Consider the following 24,800-nt stretch of genomic DNA (forward strand, 5'->3'; position numbering starts at 1 on the left):
TGAATTTATCATTCAGAGTTGTTTGATGCCAAACAACCCAGAGTTCAGAGTGGTCATTATGTAGCTGGGGAACTAGTATTGGCCAGCGTCCAGTACATGTATTAAAATGGCTGCTCTGTTCACTCTCTATGTCCCAAGTTTGACAAGGACACATTGGGGGCATATTGCTCATGCAGCTATGCCCTCACATATAATATGGTGCTCCCTGCCTTAGGGCTGGATGGTCTGCCAGAGGGGTGTCTTGTCCATAGTGTATGCAGTGTATAGTGGACAAGGCACACAGGCAGTGTTCCATGTCGAGTTTGTGTTTTAGGTTTGCACCAGGACACCCAGCCTGCAAAGGCAGTGCTGGGGGCATCTGGATGCATGGCTCTAGAGGGTGACACAATCAGTGTTACTGCCCTCAGGGGCCTAACCTTAATACCCCATACCCTGGGTACCTAAGTACCTTTTACTAGGGGATAATAGAGGTATCTGAAGGTGTATCCAATGGTGCTAGGGCATCACAACAGTTTTAAAGAAAGCGCTCTGTCCCAGGGAACCTGGTTAGCAGGGGCACTAAAAGTCTTAGGCTACATCATACATTAGGCAAAAAGTCTGGGTTAACCATGTCAAAAAGAGGCCTTTTCTCACACTGACCACCCTAGAAAGAAGAATGCCCACCACCCACACACCATAGTGTAGGAGACTGGCCTGTTTTGTAGTGGGAACCTAAGGTACTTACACCTTATACAAGGTCCAGTTATCCCTTATTACTGAAATGTAGTCAGTGTCTAGAAGCTAGGCTGTCTAGTAGTAGGTAGCTGTAGGCAGAGCAACCAAGGCTGAATTAGCAGCCATGCAAAGCTCTTGCAATACCACTGTAGTCACACAGTACCTACACACATGAAAGACAATAGTAAGGGCCTCATTACGACCATGGCGGCCGGCTTAACTAACACCTGCTTCCGTCTGGGAGTCCCCAACCGCCAGCCTGTCCAGGGACTTGGGGTGCCCCTGGGGGCCCCTGCACTGCCCATGCACTTGGCATGGGCAGTGCAGGGGCCCCCAGACACAGCCCCATCGCCCATTTCACTGCCCGAATTTCGGGCAGTGAAATGCGTGACGGGTGCTGCTGCACCCGCTGCACATCAACATTGCCGCCGGCTCTATTATGAGCCGGCTGCAGTGTTGATGTGACTTTTCCACTGGGCCAGTGGATGGAAACTCTGTTTCCATCCACTGCCCCATCGGAAAAGTCAAAATAGGGAGCCACCTATACCGCCAGCACTGGCAGTATAGTGGCGCCCGCGGCTTCAGCGGTCTTTCAGAAAGACCACCAAAATCGTAATGAGGGCCTAAGTGTTACCAAATTTAAAGGTACTTTATTTTAGTGACACAATGCCAAATATACCCTAGAGGCTATACTCCCTTAGGAGGTAAGTATTACACACAAAATATACACTATGAATCAAAAACAGGTAAGTAAATACTCAAAAAATACAGCAAACAGTGAAAATCACAATGGGTTGCAATGGGCCTATGGGGAACAAAAACCATATATAAAAATAGTGGAATGCGAAAGTCGCTTTCCCATCTAGGCAAGTGTAGTGTGTATAGGGGTGCTGGGAGTGTAAGAAAACACCAGAGGTAAGTAAAATACCCCACCCTAGAGCCCATTAAAGCAGGAGTAAAGTACAGCAAGTTTCCTAAAACACACTAGAAGTCGCGATAGAAGATTGTGCAAAAACCAGACAAGACTGGAAGACACCAACGATGGATTCCAGGACCTGAAAACCTGTGGAGAGAGGGGACAAAGACCAAGAACCGCTGACGAGTCCATGGAGAACAGGAGCCCCTGCTAACCCAGGTGAAGGTGCAAAAGTCGATCCTCCGGTTGGAAATAAAAGTCAGAAATGCACCAAAGAAGACAGCAATGGGGTCCTGGTTGGTGCAGGAGATGTCCCACATCGAGTAGATGAATGCAGGCTGGTTTTCGGCACTGGATTCCGCCAACAAGTCTTGGCTCATGCAAGATATGCTTTCGGCAGGAAAAGGCACCTCCCGGGCCCAGGAGGGACCTGGGGTCTCAACTCAGGATGGGAGATGGAGGGGGCTCCCAGCAACTCTGAGAGCCCTCAGAAGACCAGGCAGCACCCACAGGAGTCCCACAGCATGGGATCAAAGCAGGTGCAAATGGTGGTTGACACAGCACTACACAAAGGGATCCCACGCTGTGCGTCACAGGATGGAGTGCTGGGGACCTGGGCTGTGCTGTGCACTGAAGCCCTAGCAGCTGCAAAACACGTGGTGCATGGGGGTACTGTCTGGCACTGGGAGACAAGCTCTTAACTCCACCAAATTTGGACAGCTGGACCTTTGGACAATCGGGGTCACTTTAGTCCATCACCCATGTTCCAGGATCCACGCTCCCAGACCCAGAGGACCGGTTGGCGCTGCAGAGAGGTGCCTGCCGAAGCAGGGAAGTGACTTTGTCGCTGCATGGGAAATTCCTTCAATTTTTCTGGTGCAGGCTGAAGACAGGCAGTCCTCTGTGGATGCACATTCTGGAAACTGTTGCAGTTTCTGGCAGGAGCTGGAGATACAGTGTTACAGAAGTCGTCTGGGATACTTTGTTGCAAATTGTACAGTTGCTGGAGCAGTTCTGCGGTTGATCTGACGGTAGAAGGTGAATTTAAGGATGCAAAGGAGTCCTGCTGGAGTCTTGGAACCTGAATCTGAGGAAACACCCAGAGGAGAGACCCTAAATAGCCCTGAGAGGGGGATTGGTCACCTAACCAGGTAAGGACTTATCAGGAGGGGTCTCTGACGTCACCTGCTGGCCCTGGCCACTCAGATGCTCCCAGGGTGCCCCACCACCTTGGAATCCAAGATGGCGAAACCCAGGGACACTCTGGATGAGCTCTGGGCACCACCCCTGGGGTGGTGATGGACAGGGGAGTGGTCACTCCCCTTTCCTTTGTCCAGATTTGCGCCAGAGCAGGGACTGGGGGTCCCTGATTATGCAAGGAGGGCACCATCTATGCCCTTCAAAGCACTTCAAAAGGCTCTGGGAGGATACCCTTACTATGCTGCTCAAGCTCCAGGAGGGCAGAAGCCTGCCTGTGAGGTGGCAGCAGTTGGGGCTGCAGTGAAAACCTCAGAAGACTGGTGTGGCAATATTGGGGGTCCACTGTTGAGCCCCCAGAGTGCAAGGAATTGTGCAAACAAAACTTTAATCAGTATTTGGGTACAATTCCCAGTTGTTAGACACCTTACATTGCCATATTCGGAGTTACCATTGTTAAGCTATATATAGGTATTGACCTATATATAGTGCACACTTATAATGGCGTCCCTGCACTCACGAAGTCTGGGAAAATGGGCCTGGACGACGTGGGGGCACCTTTGCTAGTGCAGGGGTGCCCTCACACACAGGTACTATGCACCTAGCCTTCAGGCTCTGAAGGTTAGACATATAGGTGACTTATAAGTGACCTGTTGCAGTGAAAATAGCTGTGAAATAGTGCTTACACTATTTCACTCAGGGTGCAATGGCACTCCTGAAGAAGTGTTTGTATGAGCTCCTTCTGGGTGGCAAAAGAAATGCTGTAACCCACAAGTATCTCCTGGAAACCCAATGTCCTGGGTACCTAGGTACTATATACTAGGGACTTATGAGGGGGGTCCAGTATGCAAATTTGGAGTGTAATACTGGGTTACCCGTATGTAAGTACAAATTTGGAACCAGAGAGAGCATAAGCACTGGAGTTCTGATTGGCAGGACTCCAGTGACACAGTCAAGCATACTGACAAAAACAGTGAAACATACCGACATGTAGGGCACAAACCATGAGCACTGGGGTCCTGACTAGCAGGATCCCTGTGACACAGTCAAAACACACTGACAAACAGGCCAAGAATGTGGGTAACCATGCTAGAAAGAGGTTACTTTCACACACATAGGAACCAACTCCCATTGTGTGATCTCCCATGGTCTGGGGGGGTCATTAGCTTTGTATTTTTCAAAAACAAACTCCCACTTTAGGAGTTGTTTTTATTGAAAAATAAGAAACTTTAGAAAGATTTATGACCAGCCATCATGTTTGATGGAGCTGTTATCAAACATTTCCTACAATGGCAGCAACCAACATAAGGGCTGTTCCTGCCAATTGATAGTGGTGGGCATAGGGCCAACAGGATTCTAAATTTTGCTGGCACAGTAAAGTCAGGGTGGCTGACGTAAGGTCATCCACCTCCGTGTATGACTTTACTCCAGCTCCCAAATCCCATATAAGGCCTCCAGCAGGAATGGCACAGTGACTGAAAAACAGTGATTTGGAATGCTACTCTGAGCATTTCCTAGTGGTTAGACTATTTGCATGCACTGATCCCATCAGGTTTTGGGTGTTTGATTGCCATTAGTATTGCCTGGAAACCAGAGACTGGTGCAATGTTCCAAACCTACTACTGCCAATGTTTGTGAATTCTAAAAATCACTAAATTTGCATCCTTTTAATGAACACATACGGATGCAGAATGCAGAATCTTTTTGGTAAACCAAACATTATAGATATATTTAAATTCCTGTTTTAATAATAATGAACAAGTTAAAATCTCTAAGTGAAATCAGGATGATGAGAAAAATCAACACAGACATGGCAGACTACACTCATGGCCTCCAGACCCAACTGCCAAGCCAACAATGTAAGTATTTGGAGGATGTCACACCCAAACCAACCACCCCCCGAAACTACAACCTTGAGGAGGACACCAGCTGTACCTCAATAGTATTATGTAGAATGAACGTAGTCATTTAAATAATCCTGAAGTCTTTTGAAGTGGAAAAGGCTCTTGTGAATGAAGAATATACAGTATTGTTCTGAGTGTTTACATATACATATAGTTTTGTATTGAACATAGAATTAAAAATTAACTTTGGATAAAAAAATAAGGCAGTAGTTATACATTTATGTATAATAATGCGCCAGGCGCAAACTTCTGACTGGAATAAATATGATGATGAGATGATGGAAGCAGAAGAGTGAGGATATGTCGACAAAGCCTCCTCAATCCTCTCCAAAAAAGGGTCAGCACCAGCAAGCTAGACTTGAAAGTGTTATACAGTTCCTACAAATTAATAAGGACTGTGTATCGGGTCAACATAAACTTCAGGATATAGGGTCTTAGGGCCACATGTACGAAGATCCGGTTTTGCAACTCGCAAAACCGGATGTACAAAAGTGTCAGTGACAATTTGAAATTGGTGCTAAATGCGTTTGCCACGTCCTACTACCGAATCGCAAAACCCAAACTGCGATTCAGTAACAAGTTACCGAATTGCAGTTTGGGCTTTGTACATCCCAAAAAGCATTTTTCTAGTTGCAAACGGCTTTGCGACTAGAAAAATGCTTCATACATCTGGCCCTTAGTCCCTCTATACCATCAGGAAATGCTGACAGTTCCTAGCTTTCTCATAGTGCCTCATCTGAACCCTTAAACCTCCCAGAGTACTAGATGGTATTGGCAACCTCGAACATGACTACTTACATTCCCACGAAAATCATGGACACAGATCTACCCTTTCATTGTCACTTTGCATGCCCAAGGAAAGACACAAGAAAGATACGAAAATGTATTTTCAAGCATGTATTGAAAAATGCTATTCTGGTATAGAAAACACACGCTGTGATTATTAGGTAGATGAAACAAAGCATGGTAACCAGCATTATAAGAATAGTAAAAAAGCGAAACAATTCAACCATGATAATGTTACTGCATTGTTACACTCCTATCTGTTACTAATATACTATTGAGAGCATAGTGGGAGCATCCTCTGCCAGTCAATTGGGATAGCCTAACCCCCCCCCCCCCTTACCTAGGTAAGATGTACTGGGAAGCCAGGAAGCCAGTGTGATTTACCGCAGGCTATTGTACTTTGCAGGATGAAGGTTAGAGTCAGCAGGGCTGCATCTCGGTCAAAGTGAACCGCATTCCATGATAACCCAGCAAATGTGCTTCTCTGCCGAATGTAGCAGAGAGGCAAATTTTATCATGAAAAGCACTGTTCATATTGCACTGTGTCAGAGGTGCAGAACTGATGAGATGATTTGTCTGCAACTTCGGACAATCAAGATACAAGGGCATCGCGTTCTGTGTGCCTAGCCTTGGCCAAAGTGTACAGACTGCATAGCAGCAACGCTTACAAGGAATAGGCTGCATGTACAATGTCTTCTCAGTACATTATCGCTTAAGTATAAAACCATGTAAGAGGGAAAAAGATGCCAAGCTAAAATGTACCATCTGAAAAGGAGACCCTGTGCAGGCCGTAACATGCTTCACCACGGAAGGGAGATCAGCGCGGGTACCAGAGCAGAGCATGGGCATAAAAAGTCCAACGGTGGAGATTATTGGAGTCAAGTAAGTTTACAACCATGTCTGATTTACAGTAAGATGGATATTGGGATGGGGTGAGGAAAGGGCTTGTATTGGGGCCAAGGGAAGCAATGGGAGCAAGAACACATGATGCCAAAATCAAGGAAATTGAGTGGAAAGATGAGAGCTGCTGTCAAAAATTGGTCAGAATATACTGATCCAGTGGTAAGCCTATATTCTCAGTTGAAGTGTGTGTAGGTTAAACGAGGGAAAGAAGAAAACTTTGACCTGGCTGTTGACCTATCTACCAGGTGGCGTTCATGGGGGAGGGGTCTTTTGTAATAAGAAGGGTAAGGTATTGGGGAGTGACAATGCAGGAGGTAGATGTGTACTACACCCACACCAACATAAGTCTCTTGGTTTTTGGTGCTTTGTGTAGGTTGTTTCTGCATCAACTGAGCCAGGATGCACATCAAAGTCTTCTTGCTTTGGCTGTGGCCATTTGTCTGCCAAGACCTAAACTTAAGCATTGTTCCTTGCTCATGCCTTTTGTCCTCCTCTGACAAGTTACTTTTAAATGTTAGCTAGCAGTAGCATCCACAGTGCGGGAAGCATAATATGATTTTTAAAAGGCACAGTTATTACTTTGTTGAAATGACACAAAGTAATATAAAATGAATTGCATAAGCTATAAAGAAAAAAAATACCATACCAATCAGAAGGTGAGTTTTTAGTTGTTTTTTTGTCTTTAACATTTTATTGAGCTATCTCCTTACCCTGGCCACGGTGGCCCAACTCAGTGTCGCCTCTCCGTATGACTACATGGGACATTTTTTCACAATGCTGTGGATAATTTGTTCTGTTTGTTTAATGATGGTTAAATTCTGATCAATGTGTGCACATGGAGATATAAACAAAGGATAACACTGATTACCAGCACAAAGGATCAAACTTCATTGTAAGCGGTGACAAAACATGTGGAGAAGCTCTAAAAACTGTTGCATTGGTGGAGCTACACTCTCTCACATAACAGAACATGGTACTTTCTCTCTCCTGTGGGACCAGTTCTGCAGATAGGCACACAACTGTCTGGGCCACAGCTTTCCCAATACATTTAAATAACAAGGAGCTTACTTGCTTGAAACCTGGTGTGCTGTCTATGCAGCAGGGTAGTTCTTCACTCTGTATGGATACCATTCTGTGTCAGGGGTGTGGAATTCCTATAGCCTGATGCATATTGTTTGGGGTTTAGGACAATAGTTTTTCATGTTTATTTTGTCCTTGGGACAAGGAAGACCAACCCCCTGAGGCACCAAACCCTTAGCTGCAAGTTTTACAATACAACATTATGGATCAGGGAAGGCCATTGTTTGCAAAGTTTAACAATCAGAGGCTACGTGTAATGCTCCCAGAATGCTCTCTGGGTAGATGCAAATATTTGCAGATGCTTGAAAACAAGAGTAATGCTTTGCTTTCAAAATAAAATGTACATGAAAATGTAACTGGGAAAAAAAATGTTTCCTTAGTAAAATGTTGTCATTAATGGTAATATTTCCCAAAAAATATTCTCAATGGAAAAGTCAGTGTAACCAATTTCGACAAGATTATGGGAAACAAGAAAAAAAACAAGCATTGGCAAAGCCAGAAAGACTGGGTCACATGGAACTCCCGTCATTCTCCGTAACTGACTGAAGCCCTTCCGGGACAGCATGATGATGGACGGCGTCTCTGTTCTCGTGCCCGTGGCATGTAAAAACTCTGGTGTGTCCTAACGTCTCAACGCTGATGTTTTGGGATGTGCTGACACAACAAGCATATATTAGACGTTTTGCCTAACTGATTTGGGATCCAAGGCTGAGGCGCGGCCCCAGAAGAGAACTACGGAGGAAGAGGTAACCCGGGGCGGTGCACCAGCGGAGCGAAGGAGAAAGTGGGGGTGAAGACGGACTGCTCTACACACAGGAGTGTGCGAGTAATAGTCTGCAAGTCAGGATTTGGAAGGCTTGGTTCACTCTTGGCTAAAGGTGTCGGTTTGGAGTTTTTGTATCAGCGTGCTGTGTGTGAGGCCTGCAGCTGACGGAAGCAGAGAAGCACAGGTAAGTGGAAGGGGCAGTTTTATTTTTTTCATAACCCAGCATTGGCTGTTTGAGAGCTCAAGCAGGACTCTTTCTTTTTACAACAGCCACACCTCATCGAAACAACTCGTAGGGGCAGCACTAGGCACTCTGCAGGCACAGCGTCCCCCACACTAACTTCTTGGGGTCTGCTGTCTAGAACACCTACTATCTATGAAGCGCATTATGCAAGATACCGCTTATAAATCATGTGTGGTTGGCAAATCCCTGAAAACCTTTGCTTAAGGCTCCGGTTTGGCATTTTTGTAACCGCGCGCTGCGTTGAGAGGCCTGCGGCATTACGGAAACAGAGAAGCACAGGCCAGTGGAAGGGGGCAGCTTTATTTTTATCGTAACACAGTGTTGGGCCAGTTTGGACTGATGGAGAGCTGGAGCAGGACTCTTTCTATTCCTATCACAGCCACATCTCGTAGGGGTTGAAGCAACCTGTAGGGGGCGGCACCAGGCACTCTGCAGGCAGAGGGTAGATCAGGAGCAACAGCGGAAGTGGTCAGTGCAGCACTGATGCGGCTTGCTGAAACTCTAGAACCCCTCCAACATCTCCTGTTCTAACCTGTTAGCAACCTCCTGGGGCCCGCTGTCCAAAACATCTACTAACTATAAAAAAACATTATGCGAGACATTACTTCTAAATCACGTGTGGTGGGCAAACCCCCCAAAACTCTCAAAGCCAAGAATCTTACTCCTGTGAGAGGAAGACCAAAGTCCATCTCTGTTAGTCAAGATCCGCTAGAGTGCATTTCAGGAGACCCGGAGTGAGCCCTGGAGATCTTAGACTTTGATACAACTCCGCAGTCAGCTTCTCAGCATAGCCCCACAGTGGTACAACCAATAATCTGCAGTATCACCGCCGCAGCAGCTCTCTGTATCTTTATTGCCATACTTTCCGATCCGCAAGGAACCTCCCCTCCAAGCCCCAATCTATTTTTACCCAAGGACATGCCTTCTGCTGTGACAGACTACAGCAAAGTAAAACCTCCATATCCCTTGTTTTCATCAGGCAATACGAAGGGGGCGGAAAAGAGGAAGATAAAAATAAAGCAATGGTTAACAAGGTACCAATTGATCAAGTCAATTCCGATCAATCATAACTAGGCGCCTGTGATCGGCGGGGAGCGGGGGAGGATCCTGCATTCAATATCAGAACTGACCATATTCAGCCACTATCTGCTGCTCCCGGCTATACGGACTATTTCTTTTCTTTAGGCAGCTTATATGACAAGCCATCTCTTGAGGGCTTGCTTAAGCAGATTCTGGAGGAATTACATGCCATGAAGCTTTCACAGTAGGAGGCCCATAAAAGGACCAATGAGCAGCTTGGCCAGATAAATGTCTACCTAAACCAGCTCTTGGGAAGGATCACCCAAGCTGAGCAGGGGGTCTCCGACTTGGAAGATGCTCAGCTTTGCCAGCAGACAGCAACAACCCAGCTCCAAGCCGAACTCGAAGAACTGCAGTTCAAGGTTGATGACATTGAAAACAGGATCCAACGCTCTAGTCTGAGATTCACTGGGATTCCAGAAGAACTTGAAGCAACATTCTCAGTAACTAAAGTCATATCAGATCTAATCTTGAAGTGTATCCTTCCGACTGGGATTGCAACTAATTCTTCTAACCCTGACTTTTCCATCATGAGGACACACAGGGTTCCCGCTATGTCAAATGCAAAATATCCTCGTGCTACGCTCGTTAATTTTGGTGACTTCAGTATCAAAGAACAAATTTTACAACAAGCCATTAAATCAATTTTTTTTTTTTTTAAACAGATGACAATTTCAGCTTTGGGTATTCTCTGATATTTCTATTGCAGCACCCCGACAGTGTAGAGAATTTATAACCCTCATTGATGATTTAAAAAATTTAGGGGCCCCAGCCAGCATCGTTCAATTGGAAAAACTTAAGGTGTTACACAAGGGGCAGGTCCATAATTTTCGAGATGTACGTCACACAAAATACTTTTTGGGGTTGCTCAAGAAAAACTGACTTGAAAGAACTATACAATGAGTTTAGTATGCAAGATAGACTAACCCAATGTATTTTTCCCAAGTTATGGCCTTTCTAGGGCTTGTATATATGATGTACATCATCTGCTGACCCATGGGGGGCCTATGTCCAAGGAGTGCCATGGCATTGCACTCTTGGCTTTCGGTTAGGGGGAGAGAGGAGGGGTAGGGGGAAAGGTGGGGTGACACAGGGAGGTGGGGGCCATGATGGGTTGTGTCCTTTTGGGAAGGTGTTGGAGAGCACATTTTGGTGTGGGGTACAAGACACGGGGCAGGGCAAAAAAAGCAGATAAGTGGAAAGTCGTACATTCTATTTGGTGTAAATTAAGTTTGCTGTGCACAATTGGCTGAATAAGGGCGAAGGTGCAGCTTCCTCCTCTATGAGGAAAGAGATGGCAGGAAAATAGACTCCTAAATAAAGGGAATGACAAGGAATAGGCTAAAAATTGCGACCTGCAATGTGAATGGGGAAACGTGATACTGAATTGGTTAAAGGCATCACAGTCTCAGGTATTCCTTCTTAAGGAAACTCATCTAAAACTCCAGGGGAAGCTGCCCAAACTCCCTAATTTCATCACCCAATCATTTTTTGCGTCAGCCAGTTCTGCTATTAGGGGAGTAGCCATTTTCATCACACAGGTTTTTCCTGGGGTGGTAAAACAGGTCTTTAGAGATCCGCAGGCAAGGTGGATAGTAATCAGTACATCAGTAGCACACAAGGGTATTCATTTTGTGAGCTTTTATGGCCCTATCGAAGATGACACAACTTCCTTACAATATGACCAATTGTCTTTAATCCCTGGTTTTTATATCATAGGAGGGGACTTTAATATTATACCTAACATTCAGATGGATACATCACGCAGGAATCAAAACCAGAATAAACCGAGAGCATCTTGATTGCTTGCCAAGATGGTTTTGGATCTAGCACTGGTAGATGTTTGGAGGGCAGACCATCCCCACGCTAGGAAATGTACCTGCTTTTCTAAAAGGTAAAACACAGCCTCGAGGATTGATTTTGTTTTAGTCTCATTTGCTTTGGCAAGACAGGGGTCATATATCCTCGCTAATCCTTTCTCAGATACTCTGTTCCTTGGGCTACTATTATTATGATTAATAAACAAGCGAGTCATCCACGTTGGAGTTTTGATAAGTCCCTTTTACCAGATAAAGGCTGGGTTGCAACTTTAAAACCACCAGTTTCTGAATATCAATAAAGGCTCAGAATCTTTTTTCAATATTTGGGAAGCCACCAAAGCCCACATAGTAGGCAAAGCAAATTATTACAAAGCTTATACGGATAAAGAGAAAAAGTTTAAATTACAGCAAGAATTGGATCAAGCATCAAGGAGTTATCAATTGCTGCATAACCATGAGATGGCTTCTAAACTCGAAAGGGTGCAGATTAGTCTGAGAGACTTCTGTATGTCTCAGGAAATAATTAATCTGCAGAAAATCTTTCAGAGACAATATGGAGAGAATGAGCACGTAGGAAAATTGTTGGCTTGGTCAGCAAAAAGAAAATCTAATACCAATTTGATGAAAGCTATATTTGATGGCGATCAGACGTAAGTGTGAATCAGCCTAAAGATATTGAGCTTTTCCTCTCCCATTACACAAATCCTTATACAGCTACAGCGCAAGCTAATTCATCTCAGATTTCCCAATGTCTAAACTCACTGGAGCTACCAAGGTTAGATATAGAGGCACAGGCTTTGTTATCAGCTCCTATTACTCTCTCAGAAGTAACAGAGGTAATACAGGACGCACCTAACGGAAAGGCCTCCGGAGAGGATGGCCTTCCTGCCGAAGTATATAAAATATTGCTGAGCCAAGTAGCCAAACGTTTGGTTGTCTATTTAATGAGACACTAAAAGTGGCAGCAGTCCCACCCTCTTTTACAAGGGCCATACTTGTCAGTTTAAAAAAAAAAGGATAAGCCACCGGAAAATCTAGGCTTATATCGCCCGATCAGTCTTTTAAATCAAAATAATAAACTATTTCCTAAAATTCTGGCAGCCTGAGCGGCACAGGTAGCACAAGGACTTATTCATGAGGATCAGTGTGGTTTTCTTCCTGGAAGGCTGTTGTGCACAAATACTAATTTTTTGGTTCAGACAATTGATTATTTTTCGCACAATAATTATCCGGCAGCAATTATAATGCTTTATGCGAGGAGGCATTTGATTTGGTCCAATGGGAGGTTCTATTTATGATTTTGGAAAGGTTTAAATTCCCAGGGAAGTTTATCCAGACCCTCTGTAGCCTATATTTTAAGGCCCAAGCCAGGCTTTTAATTAATGCACAAATAGCAGGATCAGTGCAAGTATCACAGGGTACGCTGCAGGGCTTCCTCTTTCTCTGGTGCTTTTCGCACTTTTTATTGAACCTTTGGTATCGGCTATTCATCAAGATAATTTTATATATCCTTCTCTTGCCCAAGCATCTAAACTCAAACTGTTCGCTGATGATATGATTCTTTATCTTCGTGCGGACCCGATTAATATTGCCAGAGCCCTTTCAAAGATCAAAGTTTTTTCAGATCTTGGTGGTTGTAGGATTAATAATTTGAAGTCTGAGGGTCTTCTGTGTAATGCTGAAAAATCGGTTATGACAATGGGAATACGAGTCCAGTCCCAGTTATCTAGCCCTATTAGATATTTAGGGATATTTGTAACACGCAATTTTTCCGATCTTTCTCAGCTTAATTATGCATCTGTCCTCACGAAAGCTCAAGATCTACTTAAAAAATGTCAAGCCTCTTCCTTGATGATCATAAGGCGAATGGTATTAGTCAAAATAATGATTCTTCCTCTGTTTTTATTTGTTTTTCTCGAGAATAATCCTTTAAATTCCCCTACATTTTTTAAAGATATAGACTCAATGATCAGACATTTTATATGGGCCAACAAATAACCTTGATTCTAGCTAAAAAAAATTAGCTCTCACAGTGGAGGATGTGGGGCTAGCGCTCCCTAACCGCAAGACATATTATGAGGCATCCTTTTTGGCCTGGGCATCAAGTGCTACCTCATCACCCAACTCTAATTTGTATCTTAAATATATGTTAGTAGCTTCCCTGATTCCTCAAACTACCTCGTCTCCCCAATCTTGTGAGATACAAACTGCCGGTAAATATTTGCAATAGGATTGTGTCAGTGCAGGAGAAATATCAAATCCTGAGTTTTCCTGAGACATGCAGGGTTCATGATTCCTGGATGTTTGGCTTAGATTTAATTCAGATGTATGTTCAAAACTGAGAACAGGCAGGGTTCAAGAGTGTTTCAGATTTTTTTATTAGGTGATCAAATTAAGACATGGGCCCAGTATCAAACTGAGAGGATTACTATTTCAGATGATCTCAGGTTCTCCTTCACCTAAATCCAGCATTTTCCCCTAAAGGTCAAGAGAGCATCAGATGCATCCAGTTCTCATATATTTCAGGCCTTCTATGGAAATTTAGGTGGTATAGGATAGCTTGTACAGGATCCTTAATTCTTGGCTCCCGTCGAGATGATTTCTCAGTTTTTGATAAAAGTTGAGAATTTAACAGGCTGTAAGATCAACCTACACCATAATATCCTATCACATAAAGTGATCAGAGGGGCAAATTTGAAAATAATCACATTTTATTCCAAATGGTTGTTCTACTACACCCCAGCTAAACTAAAGGAAGTATACTCCGAGACGTCTGCCTCCTGTCCATGCTGCCAGGAGAATCAGGGGGATTGGCTTCACTTAAGCTTCACCTGCAAGTATTTGGCAGTATTTTCGGAGAAAATATTTCAATAGGTTAGCTCCGCAATCTCGGTTACTCTTGCTCCAGAGCTGTCTGCTGCACTGTTTGGCATCTCGCGACACCCATGTCTGACAGCTCACTCAAAGCAAATTAGGTTTATTACATCCTTATAGCTAAATCATTGATTCTTTAAGCCTAGAAGTCGCCTGTACCTCCTACCTACACAACTTAGGAAGCTAAGATGAAAGTTGTGCGATTGGAAGAGGAACTATATGCTCAGCGGATAGGTGATATGTGCAAATATAAGGGCATTTGGGTGGAAAATAAGCAATTTATCAATAACCTAGGGGTGGTGATCTGGCTTTATGGTCCATGATTTGCTTTTCTCAAATGAATGGAATAGGAATACAATTGGAGGACTTTATCATTTGACTAAATATTGTATTCTTCTGTTAGACTCTGCTAAAGTACATTGTATGCTATCATACCTGTAGAACCAAGAAATAAAGATTTTTAAAAAAGCATTGGCAAAGCCAGTATGTCTGACATTGGTAGTGAGCCTTTTAGTTTTGTCAACTTGTGTCTTGTTTTAAAAACATTTTTGTAAAACATTATTGTTGTAGGAGCTGCTGGGCCCTCACCATCATAAGAAACATTGGAAAACGCAAAAATATTATTTGGTCTAAAAAAGCACACATTGCCACAGTAGTTCCTGTCACTGCATAAAACTACTTTATGTGCAAGTCCACTCCTTGGGAAAGAGGAGAATGCTGTCACTCACAGCGAGCCATTTGATAAGAGATGGAAATAGAATTTTAATACAATAAAAATGTCTTGGATAACCCATTAGGTGCCCAGTTCTTAAAGAAAATCACAAAAGTGCACCCATGGTATATGACCTTTCATTAATGCAGGTTTACGACTTTCATGAATTCACATGACGTTACAGGTGTAGGCTAGGATACCATACTCCTAGAAAATATTTGTGAACTACATTTTATCATGAGAAAATACGCATGGGTAGATTTGCTCATTCAAAAACTGTTGAGCCTTTTACAGGTTCACTTTCCCTACAACCACTTTTTCTCAACCCTGGAAGAAGTGTTACCTCTGCCTACATCTGGAGTAAATTTTGAACCGTTCTGTGTATGGGAAAAGATTGAAGAGGAGTTGGTGAATATCCCTAAAACATGCAGGTTAGTAGGTTTGTACAAACTCAATAGGGCATTCCAACTCTGGAACAGTTGCTTACCCATATCTACAGCCCCAGTATGTAGATCTGCTGAGAGGTACAAAATAAGGGACTTGCTAGTATTCAAACCCTACCATATTATGAACTCTGGCATAATGAGAGAGGCTATTATCTGAGCTCTTATATGAGATGTGGGTGCCATAATTTGCCACCACACTACATGGCATCAATGGGACAATTAAAGTTTTTTACAGGACAAGTAAATTTATGAAACAACCTGTCCCATTAAAAAGTAGGTTGTAGATATTTTATAAAATTCCACACCCCTGAATGTTCTGAACTGGTTCAGTTACTGGTAGATTGGTGGAAGGATACAGAGGGACTGGGCATGCTGGCTGCAGGGACTGTCCGAGGGCTATGCCTGCACCACAGGGATTGGTGGAAGGATACAGCGGTTGCTCTGCTCTGCCACAGCAACAACCTAGAATGGGATTAGGTAACAAATCACACTATAAATCTGATTGAGATGCTCTCATCCAGTATCAAATAACTCATTTTTAGTGAGTGAAATTCCCTTAAAGCAGAATAGTTTGGGAAGCTCATGAAATGAGAGTTTCTAAAGATGGCATCTTCCTAAAGAAGGCATTTGCCCTACCTAAGCATGTGCTCCACCTCCGGTTAGGCACTCCTCCCCTTGTGAAGTGTACCAACCCTGCTGCAAGTTTGGAATAATCCTGACTATATTTTGAAAGGATGCTCTAGGCATGGCACACAACAGGCGGGGCTCTCAGTGTTTAAATGATGTGTACACTTGGACTCACATGTTTATGCTGTTTGTCCCAGACACAGGGCACTGTATGTAATGTTTATTTCTACAGCTGACATCCTCAGATTGCTGGATGTGTCAGAAAGCCTCTCACAATACTCCTTAACAATGCATGAAAAATGTACCTTGACTTCGTTCAGCTTGATTCCTCTCCTTTCTTTTATTCAGTGACCCTCTTCTTACCTTCCATCCTCTCCATGCCTTCTATTTCTGAGTATAACTTCCTTTCAGTCTCTTGCCTATCTGCCTTAATCACTCTCATTGTATATCTGCAACAGACTAACACCTCTTTGCATAGACCACAACCTCTCCTTCATTAAACCCTATACATGCAGCCTAACACCTCCTAATCTCTGCCAGTCTAGCTATTTCATGAATCATTCACCTGAAGCCACCTAGACCTCTTTAATGATCACACTTAAGTGGTAAGCTAAGTGGTATTAATATAATCTATCACAAAGTAACTGGAGTAATACATTATTTTTTTAAAGCATGTGACTAATCACAATAATTAACAGTAACCACTGGATTAAGCACTAATCTTAGGCTCCGGAGTAGAGTGCTACTGGCCGAACAGCACTTCAACTCCTCGTCAGGGGTAGTAAGCACTATATAAATGCAATTACAATATTAATGGTACACCAAGCATTTAGTTTGTAACCCTGCACAACCTTCTTAAGTAAGCCTTGGATCATGGTTTTGCTCACCCGAAGATCAAGTGCTGAATAAATGTCCTTGGAAATTGATTTAAGGTACAGCAGAAGGTCAGGATCGGAGATATTAGTAGTGAAAGTCCCATATGACACAAGCTTCTCCAGTACCCTGGAAGCAATTCCCACAGACAATGATAAGAACAGTCCTTAGCAAACATTAATAGAAAATGTTATTAACTATAAACGCTATAGCTGTTCAGCTTAAGATACTTGTGTAATATTGCACAGACAACCTTGACTATTTTCAGTGGGCAGAGAAAAGAAGGGAGATGGCCAAAAAAAAAATACTGTGAAACAACCTCCTTAGTTTGGAAAAATCGGGTTAATATTTTTCACAAGAATAAATGTAAAATGTGGCATGAATCCATCAGTACAGAGGTAGATCATACAGGATGCTTTGATGTTGTGATGGCCCATATGAGCACCATGTAGATGAAGGAAACAGACGACTGATGTTGAGAAGGACATATAACATATGATGGGTTCAAATATGTTTCAGATCTTTCAGTCAGAAAATCTGAAATTAACAGTCATAGTACACTAAGTAAAATATATATATTTATTGGTTCTGCCAGGCAGACAGCTATAAAAGATTAGACAAATCCCACATGCACATGGGACCTGTGCAATCTTAATTGCTTTTCTGGTTTTAAGAGCTAAGAAAAAGCATTTTGAAATGTCCTTTTACGTTGCAACATTTGCTAAAGACATCTTGGGGACATTCAGACCTAGGAATGCATTCTGCCCTTGGCTTGCCATTGGCTTTGCGGTGTGTAACTCACATTTTCTTGCTTTCCATTTCCACCTTTTTATTTACTCAATGAAATTGCTTAAGCGCATGTTTGTCAGCTCTTCTGATTTAGGGGACTCCAGATTGTTTCGGCAAAATAATTGCATTCTTTTAAAAAAGTCTTTCTTCTGTATTAAATTTTACTCCACTACCAATCACATGAATGGAATTAATACTTAACCATATTTATTTCTCTAAATCTAAGTCTTATTGTCCCTGTTAGAAATGGGGTCTTTGGTGGCAGTCGGGTTACCCCCTGTCCAAGCAAGGACCCTCACTCTAGTCAGGGTAAAAGAGAATCACCCTCAGGTAACCCCCATGTGCCCTCTTGGTAGCTTGGCACGAGCAGTAGGCTTAACTTCAGAGTGCTAGGTGTGAAGTATTTGTACGAACACACTCAGTAACTTAATGAAAACACTACAAAATGACACAACACAGGTTTAGAAACATAGAAAATATTTATCTAAACAATACAAGACCAAAATGACAAAAATCCACAATACACAAGTGAAGTTATCACTAAGAATTCAAAAAGAGTCTTCATGTAATTTTAAACACAACGCTAACACTGTTAGTGTGAAAATGTACCTTGAGTGCATCAAAAATAACCCTGCAAGGGTGAGTGTGCGTCAAAAAGGGCTTGCGATGCAGAGATTTCACTCACGAGCGAGACCTTGCGTCGTTTCTCCTTTAGTCGGGTCGGCGTGTGTTGTTCTCTCTGCAGGAGAGCAATGCGTCGATCCGGTCAGCACTCTTGGGTTTGGGCAGGCCTTGTGTAGTTTTTGCATGCCCAGCAGTGTTTGCGTCAGAAATTCAGCTGCACGATGGTCCGAAAACCACACAGCGCGGGTTTTGACCTCACCGGTCTCCGTCAGCGATGCTGCCTGTTGTTTCTCCAGCTGCAGGCGCCGATCTTCCGGTCATGTTGCAGGCGAGCGTCAATTTTCAGCTGCGAAGCTGGCGGCGCATCGATTTTTCAGCCGCAGATCGGAGTTCGTCGATCTTTTACCCGCATGGCGGTCTGTGCGTGGATTTCTCACTATTGGACTGCCAGCTTCTCTTCTCAGGGTACCAGGAACTAGATGGGCACCACTTGGCAGAGTAGGAGTCTCTCCAGAGGCTCCAGGTGCTGGCAGAGAGAAGTCTGCTGTCCCTGAGACTTCAAACAACAGGAGGCAAATTCTAAATCAAGCCCATGGAGAGTTCTTCACAAGAAGTCCAGTCTTTGTCTTCCAGCACAGGCAGAAGCAGCAACTGCAGGATAGCTCCACACAGCACAGTCACCGGCAGGGCAGCTCTTATTCCTCAGCTCTTCAGCTCCTCTCCGGGCAGAGGTTTCCTCTTGGTTTCCAGAAGTGTTCTAAAGTCTGTGGTTTTGGGTGCCCTTCTTATACCCGTTTTGCCCTTTGAAGAAAGTCTCTCTTGATTATAAAATCCTGCCTTGCCCAGGCCAGGCCCCAGACACACACCAGGGGGTTGGAGACTGCATTGTATGAGGGCAGGCACAGCCCTTTCAGGTGTGAGTGACCACTCCTCCCCCCTCCTAGCACAGATGGCTCATCAGGAAATGCAGACTACACCCCAGCTCCCTTTGTATCACTGTCTAGTGAGAGGTGCAACCAGCCAAACTGTCAAACTGACCCAGACAGGAAATCCACAAACAGGCAGAGTCACAGAAATGGTTTAAGCAAGAAAAGGCTAATTTCTAAAAGTGGCATTTTCTAACACAGTGGTGTCTTACATGTAAGAAAAGGGAAAGTTTAGGCCTGGCAAGTGGATACACTTGCCAAGTCAAATTTACAGTTAAAACTGCACACACAGACACTGCAATGGCAGGTCTGAGACATGATTACAGAGCTAGTTATGTGGGTGGCACAACCAGTGCTGCAGGCCCCCTAGTAGCATTTGATTTACAGGCCCTGGGCACCTCTAGTGCACTGTACTAGGGACTTACTAGTAAATCAAATATGCCAATAATGGATGGACCAATTACATATACATTTTGTATAGGAGCACTTGCACTGGTTAGCAGTGGTAAAGTGCCCAGAGTAACAAAAACAGCAAACACAAAGTCCAGCACACAGCAACAACCTGGGAAACAGAGGCAAAAAGTTAGGGGAGACCACACCAAGGATGAAAAGTCTAACACCCGTCCCCCACAGCTGAAAGTGGGGAGCAACTACCCAACCTCATGGGAGTTCTCATCACTAAGGCGGAAGAACCTGGACAGACCATCATCATTGGCGTGTTCTGTACCAGGACGATGTTCCACCGTAAAGTCCATCCCCTGTAGGGAAATGGACCACCTCAACAGTTTTAGATTCTCACCCCTCATCTGCATTAGCCATCTGAGGGGCCTGTGGTCGGTCTGAACCCAATAGTGAGTCCCATACAAGTAGGGACTTAGCTTCTTCAGCACCCAGACCACAGCAAATGCTTCACGTTCTATGGCACTCCACCTACGTTGCCTGGGAAGTAATCTCCTACTAATGAAGGTTACAGGTTGATCTAGGCCCTCTTCATTAAGCTGTGAGAGTACTGCTCCAATACCATGCTCTGAGGAGTCTATTTGCACAACAAACTCCTTGGAGTAGTCAGGTGCCTTCAGCACTTGTGCTGTGCACATGGCAGCCTTCAGGGCATCAAAAGTGGTCTGGCAAGCCACCTTCCTGGGTTGCTTCTTAGAAGTCAACTCAGTCAAGGGGGTAACAATGGTACCAAACCCCTTGACAAACCTTCTGCAGTATCCTGTGAGACCTAAGAAGGCTCTCAATTCAGTCTGAGTCTTGGGAGGCTCCCAAGCCAGAACGGTATCAATCTTTGGCTGTAGAGGTGCCACCTGGCCACTCCCTACCTGGTGTCCCAAGTCCACCACAGATCCCTGCCCTATTTGGCACTTGCTTGCCTTAATAGTGAAGCCTGTCTTCTGCAGGGCCTCCAACACTCTTCAAAGGTGTTGCAGGTGTTCCTCCCATGTGGAACTAAACACAGCAATGTCATCCAGGTAGGCGGCACTGAACTCATCCAGCCCAGCCAACACCTGGTTGACCAACCTCTGAAAGGTGGCAGGGGCATTCTTCATCCCAAATGGCATCACTTTAAATTGAAAGTGTCCATCTGGGGTAGAAGATTCTGATCTCTCCTTGGCCCCCTCAGTTAAGGAAATCTGCCAGTACCCAGATGTTAAGTCAAATATACTGAGGTAGGTGGCATCTCCCAACCGGTCAATGAGCTCATCAGCTCGGGGGATGGGGTGTGCATCAGTCTTGCTGACCGCATTGAGTCCCCGGTAGTCCACACAGAACCTGACTTCTGGAGTGGCACCAGGTGCAACAGCCATTGGTACCAGTACTACTGGGCTGGCCCAGGGACTGCTGGAATGCTCAATAACCCCATAGGGTTAACATTTTGGACACTTCATCCTTAATGCAAGCCCTGATTCTGTCAGTAACCCTGTAAACTTTCGTTTTAATGAGTGGGCTGTCCCCAGTGTCCACAACATGTGTGCACAAGTGTGTGACCCCTGGGATCAGGGAAAACAGTGAGGCGAACTGTCCCAACACGTGGCGACAGTCACCCTGCTGCTCTTCAGTCAGGGAGGGGAAGAGGATCACTTCCTCCAAAAAAACATCTTTCTCTCCTGCAGACAGAAGGTTCACGCTCCTCCTCCACCCCATCATCTGTCGCAAGGAGCATGGACAGTTCAGTCTGCTCAAAGTGTGGCATGAGGTGGTTGACATGCAGGACCCTTAAAGGGTTCCTTGGAGACTGCAAGTCCACCAGGTAGGTGACTTCACTGTTGCACTCCACCACCTCAAATGGCCCAGTCCACTTGTCCTGGAGCACCCTAAGCTCTGCTGGTGCCATCACCCATGATTTTTGTCCAGGTTGAAACTCGACCTGAGTGGCATTCTGGTCATACTAACGTTTCATATCCTCCTGGCTTGCTTCTAGGTTCTCCTATGCGAGACTCCTGAAGCGGGCAGTCTGGTTTATCAGAGCTAGCATGTAACTGAATACGTCATGAAGAGGTTTACTAGGGGCTTTCTCCAAAACCTCCTTTACCTGACTCAAAGGTCCCCTGACAGGGTGGCCATAGATGAGCTCAAAGGGACTAATCCCAAGTCCCTTTTGAGGTACCTCCCTGTAAGCGAACAGAAGGCATGGCAAGAGGACGTCCCACTTCTGGTTCAAGGGCTCTGACAGGCCCATGATCATGCCTTTCAAGGTGGGGTTGATTCTCTCAACCAGACCATTACTTTGGGGGTGGTAAGGGGTGGTGAACTTGTAGGTTACCCCATACTCCTTCCACATAGACTTAATATATGTGGATATGAATTTGGTACCCCTATCAGACAGCACTTCCTTGGGGAACCCCATGCGGGTAAAACCCCTCATCAAAGCACGACCCACCACAGGAGAAGTGATTGACCTCAGAGGAATGGCTTCTGGGTACTGGATGGCATGGTTCACCAAGACCAGGATGAACCTGTTGCCCATGGCTGCCTTGGGATCCAGAGGCCCCACAATATCAATCCCTACCCTCTCAACGTGTTGCGTAGGCTCTCATTATTCTAATGAGACTACTGGATTTTGAGCAGCAAGATCATCCACAGTGTGGGGGACTGAGTCTGACCCATGGTGGATAACACTTGTCGCTCCAAATCCGGGCTTTACTCCGGCTAACTAGCAGTGCCTCATCTCTCCCAAGAGGCAGAGACGATTGGGCAGCCGAGGGCATGACATATTGGTACTTCTCAGGGAAGTCGTGGTCCCTCAAGTCACAACCGGTTCTCTCATACACAGTGCGGTCTCATATATAAATGACAATAAAGGCAGTATAAGTTTTAAAGATTGGTTTAGTAAAACGACTGCATTTTGGATAGCAAAGCGTGAGCTGCAATAACCAGAACTACACAACACAATAATATTAAAATAGTGACGTTGAGAGTGAAGCATAAGAATAATGCTATCATAGTGCCACTAGATTAGATGGACAATTCCCTATCTAAATCATATTTCGAGCACAGCATGTTAAGCTCTATTGCTGCCTTTCAGGTTCCCCCGGGAGGACATCAACCCTCATACCTGAGCAAAGACCTGTGATCTGCGTCAGCATCTGCAGCGGAGCATTCAGCATACAGTTGTGGTTCCCTGGCTGGAATCTCCCTCTTGACGTGTACTAGGACTAGAAAGTGTTTTTATAACTAACACAGCAGATGTTCTAAGAAAATGTCCCTACGTAAGGATGTGTATTTCCTGCGAATGTTGGAGACTAAACTTCTACCACGTTTACCGGCAATGTACCAGACTGTAGCCTTGACTGAAGCACAGGGTGATCAAGAATGCGTTGTTTGAGAACACAGTGCTCAACTAAGCAAAACAGTTTGATAGAAGAAATTAAAACAAGACCGTAAAACTGGTTATTGTTAAAATAACAGTGCGAAGCTGAACAAAATATATCTAGGTCAAGGTGCACAGCGGCCTAGTGTATTAAACTAACATGCATGGAGCTATACTTAAAATAGCTACGCAACACCCTCCCCTTGTCGGTAGAAAGTGTTTCAAGCCAAAACTAAAATATCTCAACCTAAGATATATTTAAAACCCTACTTAATTTTGACAAGTTAAGAGGACACACAAGCATACTACTTGACAATTTAAAAAATGAGCATGTGGGTTAAAACCGAATTCAAAGAAAAATGTCAATTTAGATTAGTTCTGAATCAAGCACGAGTCATGGAAAGCAAGAGATCTTCAACTTCGGCAGATGACAAAACCGGAAAATCTGCGCCAAAAACGATCAAGGAGCAGGTGTGTTCCATAGCCCCAATATCAACCAAGGCGGCATCCTGTGCAGTACCCATTGACGAGTTGATGGCAACTTCCTCCAGGAAGGGTAGCTCATAATCCGCTTCATGTAGCAAACACAACCGCAGTGCGCATGTATGGTAATGAACCCTCAACGAGAACATCAACAGATCAGCATCAATTGCTGGGGGGCATTGCTGTGAAAGACAAACTTCCAGTGCATGTTCAAAAGAGCATCAAAGGCACTGAAACACGGGCTGCACACAATCCAAAACCGATCTGAATGACAAAGACCAGTCACACCCCAAATGTTCCAGGAGTGTTGCTCCAAATTGCTGCATCATACGTTCACGACACAGCTGCGCTGATGGGAGTGCCTTCATTTGTCCTTGTTGCGGCGGGACAGCGATTGTGGAAAAACAACAGCAACAACAAAATGCTGGCTAATAAAGCCAAAGTTATCGGAAATCCCTCAAAAATACTACCGAATATTGAGTGGATAGCTCAAGGTATCAAACCGAATATATAGAGGAGAAGGTGTGAACAAAACCAATACCAACAGCCTTAAAAAAATGTGCTAATCCAGACGTGCTGGACGCGTTAAATATACGTCCCACGAGCTCACCAAAGTGTCTCGAAATTTTTTTATTTAACAGGGACTGTATTTCTGCCGACGACCTTGCCACTTGAAGTGCATAGGTCTCGCGTGCAGATGTAAGGTCCACATGCTTCTGAAACAATAAAGCCTTGAGTCTACTCAACTTGTCAAAATTCACCTTTGAAGTAGCAATATGAGGCCAGATATCAGCTACCTCCCTTAATTTAGTGGGGGGAAACAGCACGTTCCCGCAGCATGTAACGACCTTAGAGACCGAAACAACGTAAACTATTCCGGCCCGCATGCCACAACAGTATTCACTATTGAGAAGGACGTAGATGTAGTTTGAAAGCACCTGGAACGTTGATCTAATCGTGGGGACTGGAACTCCCTTCAGACAGCAATCCAAGTTTGCAGCCGAGGCGTTACACGCCCCATGCAAGGACAGCTGTTTACAACCCATTGAATGGCTGACTGAAGTCTCGCATTCACTACCGCTAAGAAAAACCTCTTTCATGCCATTGATGCATTTGTATGAGAAGGGAAGCTCCCACACCTCATGGATGTAACTGTCTCCCAATTTTTCATATCTGCCTACTGGAATGTGTTTCAAACAGGAGGTGAATTGTAGCGTTGAAA

General features: G+C 44.5%; 1 protein-coding gene across 1 annotated transcript in view; it reads right to left on the reverse strand.

Moving 5' to 3' along the window:
- The window catches only part of LOC138300722 (protein NipSnap homolog 3A-like), a 279,950-nt gene that overhangs the window by 233,860 nt on the left and 21,290 nt on the right, over positions 1 to 24,800 (reverse strand). The gene's annotated exons all lie outside the window — the stretch shown is intronic.

This window comes from Pleurodeles waltl, chromosome 1_2 (assembly GCF_031143425.1).
Source record: "Pleurodeles waltl isolate 20211129_DDA chromosome 1_2, aPleWal1.hap1.20221129, whole genome shotgun sequence".
Taxonomy (NCBI): Eukaryota; Metazoa; Chordata; class Amphibia; order Caudata; family Salamandridae; genus Pleurodeles; species Pleurodeles waltl.